General features: G+C 39.8%; 1 long non-coding RNA gene and 1 pseudogene across 1 annotated transcript in view; one reads left to right on the top strand and one right to left on the bottom strand.

Moving 5' to 3' along the window:
- The window catches only part of LOC137224016 (uncharacterized), a 64,091-nt gene extending 53,202 nt beyond the window's left edge, over nt 1-10,889 (top strand). Inside the window, exon 4 of the long non-coding RNA XR_010943182.1 lies at nt 10,512-10,889. This is a non-coding gene — a long non-coding RNA (uncharacterized lncRNA). The remainder of the gene's footprint in view (nt 1-10,511) is intronic.
- LOC137223273 (riboflavin kinase pseudogene) lies at nt 2,282-3,582 on the bottom strand (annotated as a pseudogene).
- Nucleotides 10,890-12,403: the final 1,514 nt, after the last annotated feature.

The raw sequence follows: 12,403 nt of genomic DNA, 5'->3' as shown, positions 1-12,403 counted from the left end.
AGAAAACTATAAGACACTGATGAAAGAAATCAAAGATGACACAAATGGATGGAGAGATATACCATGTTCTTGGATTGGAAGCATCAATACTGTGAAAATGACTATACTACCCAAAGCAATCTAGAGATTCAGTACAATCCCTATCAAACTACCAATGGCATTTTTTACAGAACTAGAACAAAAAATCTTAAAATTTGTGTGGAGACACAAAAGACCCCAAATTGCCAAAGCAATGTTGAGGGAAAAAAACAGAGCTGGAGGAATCAGACTCCCTGACTTCAGACTATACTACAAAGCTACAGTAATCAAGACAATATGGTACTGGCACAAAAACAGAAATATAGATCAATGGAACAGGATAGAAAGCCCAGAGATAAACCCACACACTTATTGTCAACTAATCTATGACAAAGGAGGCAAGGGTATACAATGGAGAAAAGATAGTCTCTTCAATAAGTGGTGCTGGGAAAACTGGACAGCTACATGTAAAAGAATGAAATTAGAACACTTCCTAACACCACACACAAAAATAAACTCAAAATGGATTAAAGACGTAAATGTAAGACCAGAGACTATAAAACTCTTAGAGGAAAACATAGGAAGAGCACTCTTGGACGTAAATCAACACAAGATCCTTTTTGACCCACCTCCTAGAGTAATGGATATAAAAACAAAAATAAACAAATGGGACCTAATAAAACTTAAAAGCTTTTGTACAGCAAAGGAAACTATAAATAAGACGAAAAGACAACCCTCAGAATGGGAGAAAATGTTTGCAAATGAATCTATGAAGAAAGGATTAATCTCCAAAATATATAAACAGCTCATGCAGCTCAATATTAAGAAAACAAACAACCCAATCAAAAATGGGGGGAAGATCTAAATAGACATTTCTCCAGCGAAGACATACAGATGTCCAAGAGGCATGTGAATAGCTACCCAATAATTACTAATTATTAGAGAAATGCAAATCAAAACTGCAATGAGGTATCACCTCACACTGCTTAGAATGGGCATCATCAGAAAATCTACAAACAACAAATGCTGGAGAGAGTGGGGAGAAAAGGGAACCCTCTTGCACTGTTGGTGGGAATGTAAATTGATACAGCCACTATTTCATTTATTTCTGCTCTGATCTTTATGATTTCTTTGCTTCTGCTGACTTTGGGTTTTCTTTGTTCTTCTTTCTCTAGTTGCTTTAGGTGTAGGGTTAGATTGTTTATTTTAGACTTTTCTTGTTTCTTGAGGTGAGATTGAATTGCTGTAAACTTCCCTCTTAGAACTGCTTTTGCCATGTCCCATAGGTTTTGGGTCATCCTGTTTTCATTGTCATTTGTTTCTATGTATTTTTTTTTTCACTTGGTCAAGATTTTTTTCAAGGCCTGAAAACACTGACTAATCGAAAATGGCCCTACTGCAATTTCTTATAATATATAAATACTTAATATAAAACTTTAAAAAATGTAGACACTATTAACTAACTCCTAAACCACACACAATAGGCTTTTCAAAAGCAATAGTTATTTAACAAAATGTAAGGTGACAATATCAAAGAATTTTCACATTTAATGAGGACACAATCAGTCACAAGCTACTCAAACACAAATCTTTTTTACACTTTCCATGTTTGTTTTTAACTTTGTTTCATAGAACCACTGATAATTTAGGCTTTTTTCAAGTATAGGATTTCTAACATTCAATTACATTTTCTAAGTATTTCTATAAAGAAGAAATGAAAAAGACACATACTACATTGTTTGCCATAAATTCATACACCGAAAAGTCAAAACAATCCAAGTGAATTTATTCCTGCTTCTCCCTTCTCCAACATTAGCTTTAGATGTTCTTCTAAATATTATATAAACAGTTTTGTTAAAATCAGTTCTCTCATTTATGCAGATTAGGGGAAAATGGTTTTATAATAAGTTATCTTTAAAATTATCTTCTAAATAGCACTCTTTAGCCTTAAATTACATTGTGCACACACAACTACAACAGTTTGCATTTGCTCAGGAACATATAATCACATTAAAAACAAATAACCTTGTATTTCATAGTTTAGCTGGCTCTTAAAATAGTTTCCCTGGGGGGGAAACAAGTATTTTGTGTTGTTTAAGAAACTGGTATATGTAAATGAAATGCTAGGTGTTCGTTTAAACTTGGAGAAAACCTACAGATGAACTTTTGGGTGTTTTTTCTAAAATGCAAGAGATATGTGCTTAATCACTGTTCGTATAATGAAGGAATGGGATGGCAGATACAGACGCAGATGAAACTACATTTTGTAAATGTAGAGTTGGATATTCTAAATGGAAGAACTGACACTGACAGTTGTTTACAGGAAACAAAGGTTAAGAAAAATGTTGAAGAATATCTACTCTTAAAAAGAGAGAAGTGTTATACAACACATAAATGAGACCTAGATATTCAAAAAACACTTATTTTACTGTTTTAAAAGAAAAACAAAAAAATAATAGGGAGAGAGTCTAGACCAATTAGAACTGAGGCAGCTGTAACAAAGATGGAACACAGTACAATGATTTGAGCCCTTAAAGGAAATGACTAACTAAAATGAAATTTCACAAGTCTTCATGTCTATAATAATATATAAATGCACAAAATATCAAAAATATGAAGTCTGGATTTTTCCCCTTAGGTTTGTAATAAACTGTCAAACCTCTGCTTAATATAGTTACTTTTATAAGCCTTCTGATTAGCAGAGCATGCTATACAGGTACATGCATGCTAGAATTTTACCATGAGAATTATAGTTCTCATCTCAAACTAGTGACTTGCCTGTTACCCACATTTATATATATTTCATTTCCATTATAAAACACTTAAGACCTTTCTAGTGGTACATTTTAATTAACATATTACATAAAAAAGAATCTTGATTTTTAAAATGAACCTTTTTAGTACTGTGACATGATGGGTTTAATTGAACAGTTGGAACATAATATGGTAACTACATTGTACTGTTTAATTCACATTAATTCACAGTTTAATGTAGGAAAATGTTTGATTTTTAAAGTATAACCAAGATGAGACTGTAGAGTTATAAGCAGTAAAATATTAGAAAACAGTGAATGAATCAATATGATGCTTTTCCATCAGTGGCCATTCATTATTTTGCTTTTAGGCACCTGGAAGAAATTGTCTTCTTTGAGTTTCAAATGTTCTGGTAAATCTAGTCGTTTCTTAGCTTCCTCAATATCACCTTGAATTGCTGAAATAAGTGACTCTAAAGATTCAAAAGTTCTTTTCTGGTCTGAGGTAGCCAACGATGGCCACGTTGAGAATTTTCCTGTAGAAATCCTCTTTGAAAGTATGCATGATATGAGTTTCCATGGACGCTTTTGTATTCTTGTAGTTTGGGTTGCATCCTATGCTCACCACCATCTTATGGACGTCTCCACTTCCAACACTGGCCCAACCATAATATATGCCAGTGGATACGTCAGCTGGAAGATTATCTACTACTTGTTCAGGAAAGTTAGCTGTAGGGATGCCCAGCTACTTGGAGCCGCGACCGAAGCCCCGCACCACCTGGCTGCGGCGGAAGTACGGCAGGTGCCTCATGACGCCGTCAGCTAGGGGTGCAGGCTGTGGTCCAGTCTGCGCGTCCCGCGGAGCCGCTGTTGAGGCGGTGCCTGGACCCCCTGGACCAGCCGGGGGACACGGGTGGGAGCTCCACAGGCCAGCCGGCTGGCTGGGCGAGTGCACGGGCATACAACGGGCCTAGCGGCACAGACGACACACCATGGCGAGACCCTCACGCCTGACCGAACAGAAGGTGCCGGGTGACTCAGATGCTGCGTCTGGGCTCCTGAATGCCGGCGACCGAGGAAGTGTGTGTTTCTATGTATTTTTAAATTTCTTCTTTGATTTCTTTAGTGATCTCTTGGTTATTTAGTAGTGCACTGTTTAGCCTCCATGTATTTGTGGTTTTTACAGTTTTTTTTCCCTGTAATTGATTTCCAATCTCATAGCATTGTGGTCAGAAAAGATGCTTCATACGATTTCAATTTTCTTAAATTTCCCAAGGTTTGATTTGTGACCCAAGATGTGATCTATCCTGGAGAATGTTCCATGTGCAGTTGAGAAGAAAGTGTATTCTGCCACTTTCAGGTGGAATATTCTATAAATATCAATTAAATCTCTCTGGTCTATTGTGTCATTTAAACCTTGTGTTTCCTCATTTATTTTCTGTTTGGATGATCTGTCTACTGATGTAAGGGGGATTAAAGTCCCCTACTATTACTGTGTTACTGTTGATTTCCCCTTTCATGGCTGTTAGGATTTGCCTTATGTATTGAGGTGCTCCTATGTTGGGTACATAAACATTTATAATTGTTATATCTTCTTGGATTGATCCCTTGATCATTATGTAGTGTCCTTCCTTATCTCTGGTAACAGTCTTTAAAGTCTATTTTATCTGATATGAGAATTGTTACTCCAGCTTTCATTTGATTTCCATTTGCATGTAATATCTTTTTCCAGCCCTTCAGTTTCAGTCTGCATGTGTCCCTAGATCTAAAGTGGGTCTCTTGTAGACAGCATATAAAGGGGTCTTGTTTTTGTATCCATTCAGCCAGTCTTTGTCTTCTGGTTGGGGCATTTAATCCATTTATACTCAAGGTTATTACCAATATATATGTTCCTATTACCATTTTCTTAATTGTTTTGGGTTTGTTTTTGTGGGTCTTTTTTCTTCTCTCATGTTTCCTGCCTAGAGAAGTTCCTTTAGCATTTGTTGTAAAGCTGGTTTGGTGGTGCTGAATTCTCTTAGCTGTTGCTTGTTTGAAAAGCTTTTGATATCTCCGTGGAATCTGAATGAGATCCTTGCTGGGCAGAGTAATCTTGGTTGTAGGTTTTTCTCTTTCATCACTTTAAGTATATCTGCCACTCCCTTCTGGCCTACAGAGTTTCTGCTGAAAAATCAGCTGATAACCTCATGGGGATTCCTTTGTATGTTATTTGCTGCTTTTCCCTTGCTGCTTTTTATACTTTTTCTTTGAATTTAATTTTTGTTAGTTTGATTAATATGTGTCTTGGTGTGTTTCTCCTAGGGTTTATCCTGTATGGGACTCTCTGTGCTTCCTGGACTTGATTGACTATTTCCTTTCCCATGTTAGGGAAGTTTTCGACTATAATCTCTTCAAATATTTTATTCTTTTTCTCTTCTTCTTCTGGGGCCCCTATAATTCAAATGTTGGTGTATTTAGTGTTGTCCCAGAGGTCTCTGAGACTGTCCTTAATTCTTTTCATTCTTTTTTCTTTATTCTGCTCTGCAGTAGTTATTTCTACCATTTTGTCTTTCAGGTCACTTATTCGTTCTTCTGCCTCAGTTCTTCTGTTATTGATCCCTTCTAGTGTATTTTTCATTTCAGTTATTGTGGTGTTCATCTCCGCTTGTTTGTTCTTTAGTTCTTCTAGATCTTTGTTAAACATTTCTTGTATTTTCTCAATCTGTGCCTCCATTCTATTTTCAAGATTCTGGATCACCTTTACTATCATTACTCTGAATTCTTTTTCAGGTAGATTGTCTATTTCTTCTTCATTTATTTGGTCTTATAGGTTTTTACCTTGCTCCTTCATCTGTGACATAGTTTTCTGTCATCTCATTTTTTTTTTTTTATGAGTAAAATTGTGTTCCTGTCTCACTGGTTGTTTGGCCTGAGGCTTCCAGCACTGGAGTTTGTAGGCTGTTGGGTAGAGCTGGGTCTTGGTGCTGAGATGAGGACCTCTGGGAGACCTCACTCCAATGAATATTTCCAGGAGTCTGAGGTTCTCTGTTAGTCCAGTGGTTCGGACTCAGAGCTCCCACCACAGGAGCTTCAGCCGACCCCTGGCTCGTGAACCAAGATCCCGCAAGCTGCACAGGGTGGCAAAAAAAATAAAAAAGAGGAGAACGATAACAAAGTAAAACATAAAATTAGACTAGGAAACAAACAGATATGTTAGAAAGAAAATATATATATATAGATGAAACAACAACCAGAAGGTAAAACAGAACCACAGTAGTATAAAAGAGGAGAAAAAAAAAAAGGCGGAAAGGCCTTGGCTGTGGAGGGTGGGACCTAAGCAGGGGTGGGGTTTGGGTGGTGGGTGGGGCCTCTGCTTAGGACCCACAGGGCTGGATAAGGCCCTGGGGGTGTGGGGTGTGGGGCCTCGGCTCAATGGAACAGAAGGGGCCCAGCCGTGTCTCCTACCTCTGGTCTCAGAGGATGGGGGAACCCCACCAGGGAGCTCAGCAGTTTTCCTGGGCCTCGAGTGGGTGAGGCAAATATCCTCCACTCCTCTCCCGCTCCTCTGGTCCTGGAGGGCCCCTCCTGCCTGCCTCTCGTACTCCCTCCCTCCCCCCCCCGCCCCCCCCCCCCCCGCCGCTGCCCCGGCCTCCCTCCTATGCCCCCAGGACCCACGCAGCCTGGAGGGGGCTTTGGAGGGCGGGGAACTGGCCTGGGAGCTCAGTAGGTTTCCCGGGCTCTAGTGGGTGGTGCCAATGCCCTCTGCTCCTTCCCCTGCTCCTCTGGTTCTGGAGCGACCCTCCTGCCTGCCTCTCCTGTTCTCCCCCAACCTCCCTCCCATGCCCCCAAGACGAGTGCGGCCCGGAGCAGGCCTCTGAGGGCGTAGGACCCTGCCCAAGAGCCCGCAGACATCCCCGGCCGATTGGGCAGGGGATACACTGGGCACACACCCCACAATCCGAGCCCCCGAGCGTCCCTCCAGGCATGGGAACCCCTCACCCCTCTCAGCCGCACCCCTCAGGGGAGCCAGTCCTGTTCCACCTCCACTTCTCCTCCCCAACTCAGTCCCCACACATCCTACCGGTTTGCTTTGGGGTTCCTCCCGTCTCCTTGGGCGTTGAGGTCCCCCATCAGCATCCTGCAGGAGCCCTAGTCGTGGGGAGATGCAAACTCCGAGTCTTCCCACACTGCCATCTTGACTCCACCACCTAGGATTTACTCTTTTAACATCTTTCATGTATAATGTACAGTGGTTTTAATTATATTCATCACGTGTGCATTATATCCCTAGTACTTATTTATCTTATAACTGGAAGTTTGTACCTTTTGACTACCTTCATCTAACTCACCCCCCCCCCAACCCCTACCTCTAGTAACTACAAATCTGATTTTTTTACTGTTCACTCCATGACGTTTAATCACTTTGTAGCTGCCCATGAGCTGGTATGATTGGAAAGGGAGGATTCCCACAGCATCTGTTTTCTAATTGTGAATGGCTACATGAGAATCATCATAGTATTCCACTTTAAATGTCAGCTTCTTAGCTTCATCCCTCATCTCCTGTGGTACTACACAACCCCTTTCAATAGCTGTAAAACAGTTCTCTGTTAGGAAGAATAACAAGCATTATACATTGTATAGTGGCAGGTACCCTAGATGTGTGCAGTATTCGAATTCCATTGTTCTAAATGCATTTGTAGTACCTTGGCTCATTAACACATGTTCTTATTTATTCATTTATTTAAACAGCTTTTTTTTACTGAGCCAATCCCATATTTCAGGCATTGCATTTGATGCTGTGGTAATGATGATGAATGTGATATTCAAAGAGTTCACAGTCTAATAGTGCAAACAAATAATTAATCAGACAGTTACAATATAGTGTTTGACATGTTATAATGGGGGGAGTAGAGGGTGCAATAGGAACAGAGAGGAAGTATATGTAACCTAGATTTCTGGGAGCTTGAGGGCCCTGCTATAATGTGACTTGGACAATGGCTGGGAGTTAAGGAACATGGAGTTTGGTGGGGATGGGGTTTGGGCATGGATGGGTTTCAGAACAAGGAACTAGGAACTACATGTGTGAAGGCTCAGAGACAAGGGAGCCTGGTATCGTTTGAGGGGCAGGAACTGGGAGAAGACTGAAAGAAGCTCAGTGTAATTGAGGCACTGTGCATGAGGAGTGAAATGAAAGATGTGAGAGTAACATGGAAGATTCATGTAGAGAAAGGAGTGGTAAGACTACAAAATTTACTCAGCTGGTAATTGGCTGTGTGATCCTGATAAGTCACTACACTGCGCTTACCTGGGTCTTGATTTTCTTCCCCATAAAATGAAGGTGACAGCCAAATGACCTCAGAAATTACATCTGCCCATACCCTATCAAAGCTAAGTTCAGTAAGTCCCTTTGCAGAAAGATTTCTGCAAATGGCTTCTGTTAGTGGGGTTGGGAAGGGTTAATAATATTCTATCCCAGGAGTATAAAACCCAGAAGCTTGGTCTGCATTTTATTTTTCTCATGAAAGTTCATCTCAGTTTCTTTGCACTCCGTTTTGTTCTATTACTACATACACTGTTAATATTACAAAGAATAATGTTATTTATTTTAACCTTTGGGACCAAAGTCTAATGTTGCTAAATCATAGATAATTATCAAGCCAATCCCAATAAAGTAAATTTAAAGAGAAGTAACATTTCCTCATATTCCAATACAGTAATGTAAATTGCTGGAGGACTTTCTGAATAAGTTGGAAAAAACTGCCTGTTTCTAGGGTCAAATTCTGAAATTAGGTTTCAAGGTAGGGAAGATGACTGTATTAAATTAATATCTGGGACTTATTTATAGTCATTACCTGTTAGTCATAGTAAATGTGAAAAGCAGAAGTGGCAACTTTTCTGATCTTTTTATGTGCTTGTAAACTCTGCAAAAGTGGCCGTTTAGCAATAAATGCATGTTCTCCATCAAGTTAGCATCAATGCCTACCTCATCTCCTCAGGAAATTAGATTCACCTTTTGCATTTTCACCCACGATTTGGTGACCATGGTCTTTAAATATTTTGAGAACACTAAATTTAAAATGCTTGAAAAACTATGTGTTGTTTAATTTTCAGTTTAGATTTTCTCGCATACACCATTGTACGAAACATTGCGTTAACCTCATGCTTCAATGGAGAAGAATCTTAGTTCTAAATTCTCAGCATGCTTTTCTTTTCCTATGAATGCGAAGCTTCAATCCACAGTCAATAATGTGGGAACTGTCTATTGTTTTTCTCGGCTAGTGATGGATGGATTTTGGTACTCTCTTACTGCTGGTGACAAAATAGGATACATTTATTTAAATACTGCTGGGAGATAGGAGTGAAATATTTAGCTGAAGATTTTTAAAGGAGAGCTACTTAAGGGTCAGTTTCAGAGTTCTGTAAAAAGTATTTGGGCCACATTGTTTCAGAACCCAGAACCATAGTCTCATAAGCTCTGAACTCAATATACATAGAAGCATGGGTGGACTCATAGAGCTAGAAAGTGGTTTCAAGGTCAAACACTCCAACACCTGTATTTTTGAGATGCTTTGTAGCTTGACTGATTTCAGTCAAGCTACAAAGTGCACTTTAATAATTTCAACCAAAATTATTGTTGATTTATGTCAATCACTACTAGGTGGGACTGCATAGCAATATCATATAGTAAGGCCCAGGAAATGCATGATAATATCCTAGGAAAACCCAGTTCTCTTTAGATGTAAAAATTCTTGCACTCTTACTTGTTGACATAGAAAATATTTTGCAATCAAGACCTTTAAACTCACTCAGTACTCTACACAAACACAATCTGGCCCTTGCAGATGGAATTGTTTGCTGCTTACCATATGCAAGTTTTGTTCTCTCTTTTATGGGTTCTTACACACAGTTCCAATTTCTACAGTGTCTTTTACCCTGTTGTTCATGTTGTAGTTCTGTAAGCTCCCAAGGCTCAGCTTAGGGCTGACCTGCTCCCCGAGGGCTTCCCGTCTTCCAGTCAGAAATGAGGTCTCTATGCCTTGAATCTGTAGTCTTCTGGATTTCATTCAACTCTGCTTTTTCAGTGTGTCTAGCACAATGTTGTTATTAAACGTTTAATGAATGTATGCTGAAGAGAAATATTTCTGAAATACCAAACAGTAAACTGTTGATTGAAAATAAACCCATAAAAGCAGCACAAATTGCACCTTGTAAATAAATAATTTTCTGGAGGAAGTTAGGTCATTTCAAAATTGTGTTATAGTCAGTTGCTAATTAAGTTGTACTATAATTTAATTTAATTCCCAATTAAATTTAATTTATTGGTCATATATATCAGTATTCAAACAAATCACAATGAAAATTTTATTATAACATAATTTTGCAGTATTTTTTTCTTTCATTGGTCTTTCCTCTTATTTTCACATTTGATCTTCATACCTGTTTCTCAAGAAAAGAGGTATCATTATCCCCATTTTATAGATGAGGACAGTGATGACATGGGCAAAGGTAGCCATCTGGGTTCACACAGTGACTGCTTAAAGGGCTCTTCAAAACTGACTTAAAGCTCGTTTATTGCCATTCTCTAAAAGGTTTCCCACAGCCACCCTCTTTTATACTTGATCTGAGACCTCTCACTTCTCATAAAATCTTGGGTGTAAGAGTCATATGCATAAGATATGTCACATTACACAAACACACATACACACAAATACCAATTTCCATCTTGGAGCAATTCAGATGCCTTATTGATTTCTTTCAAAGGGCAACTCATGGTGGGAACTTCCCTGGTGGCGCAATGGTTAAGAATCCGCTTGCCAATGCAAGAGACACAGGTTCAAGCCCTGGTCCGGGAAGATCGCACATGCCGTGGAGCAACTAAGCCCGTGTACCACAACTATTGAGCCTGCGCTCTAGAGCCCACGAGCCACAGCTACTGAGCCTGCATGCCACAACTACTGAGCCCGTGCACCTCGAGCCCCTGCTTCGCAACAAGAGAAGCCACCACAATGAGAAGCCCGCACACCACAACGAAGAGTAGCCCCCGCTCGCCGCAACTAGAGAAAGCCCGCATGCAGCAACGAAGACCCAATGCAGCCAAAAATAAATAAATAAATAAAGGCAACTTATGGGTTATAAGTAGATCTATGTTAATTTTTTTTACAAGTAGTCAGTTACCAGTTTAGGAATAGAGTCTCGTTTTAAACTCTGTAGAAGGAGAGGTCAATAATAACAAGACTTGGGAAAAAAGAATCAAAACTAAACAAAGAATCAAATGAACTGTTTATGTAGAAAATTGGCAAAAGCATTCATGGGGGATAGTAAACCATTTACTTTTTGACTCCTTTCCTAATCATCAAAAGCAAGGTAATTTAATTCATAGCAGAATCCAGTTACTGCTCAGTAGTGCTGAGATTACCAATATGGTAGCTGAGCCCTACATGGGCTATAGTGGACTGGACTGTTGGAGTGGATCCAGTACTGCCATGGTCGCAGACCATCAGCCCCCAGCTATCCTTTGTGCTCAGGGCACCAGTGATTTCCTGTAACAGCTTACCCTCCAGCTGGCATGATTTGAGTTACCATGTACCAAGCCTCTCTGAGGCTCTAGATATATCTCCTTCACAAACCTAACATTTCAACCTCAGAAATAAAATTCTGTACTTTGATAGTGTTTTGAGAGTAACGTAGTAGAGTAGTTGCAGAAGTTGCTGGTGGCATCCTGCCTAGATCCCATTTACTATTTGATTACAGTGAGTGAGGCAGAAGCAGGCATTATTTTCCCTATTTTTCTGACTTTGAGGGGACTGATGTTCGGAGACGTTAAATATTTTTTACTGATTGTATTTATTAGGTTTTTCTTTTTTTAAAATATATTTTAGAATACTTTGATATCTTGGGACCTTGTGGACCCAGCGAGGGACTGCCTCTCCCGGGGTTAGCTAATTTCCAGAGATAGCAAACAGCTTGCTTCAGTACATCTTTGATATGCAAGCCAACCAATCTCAGTCCATATCCCCCATCCACCTCCTTTTGTTGGTGCCAACATTCTGGGACACTATCCTCCTGCCCTAAATCACCCCAGGGCCAGTTACCAGATAACTGGGACCACCCCTATGGCCCAGAATCCACTGAAGCTCACTTAGCCTGCCTACCCCACCTTGCCTGTTCCTTTTCCTGAAATCCACAATAAAGGCCTTGGCCCATGCTTTTCCTTAGCTCTTTCTGCCTCCTGACTGACCCTGGGCTTCCCCATATGGCCCTGCATGGCGTGGCATGCTCCCTTCTTTTGGGGAAACCGTGAGCAATAAACTCTTCTTTCACGGCAGTTGTCACTGTGTCTGTCATCGTACCATATCTGACTAAATCAAATCCTGGGTACATTTTAAGACACTGATGGACATCTAGAAAGTGGAAGTGCTGAACCTAGAACCCAGGTCTTTATATTCCTAGCAGGGTTGTGTTTCTACAACATTATGTTCCTTATAAATTTATGCAAAATTGCATTTAAGGCTATTTTGAAATGTTAGGATATGGTAAAAAAAAAAAGGGGTTGACTTCTTTTTATAAAAGACAGCTAGTACACTTTATCAGAGCCTTGGCCTCAAATATTTTATGTTGCCTAATGGGACAATTTTTACTAAAATATTTGAATA

This window comes from Pseudorca crassidens, chromosome 4 (assembly GCF_039906515.1).
Source record: "Pseudorca crassidens isolate mPseCra1 chromosome 4, mPseCra1.hap1, whole genome shotgun sequence".
Taxonomy (NCBI): domain Eukaryota; kingdom Metazoa; phylum Chordata; class Mammalia; order Artiodactyla; family Delphinidae; genus Pseudorca; species Pseudorca crassidens.
The sequence above is the reverse complement of the archived record's forward strand: the minus strand, read 5'-3'. Positions and strand labels throughout refer to the sequence as shown.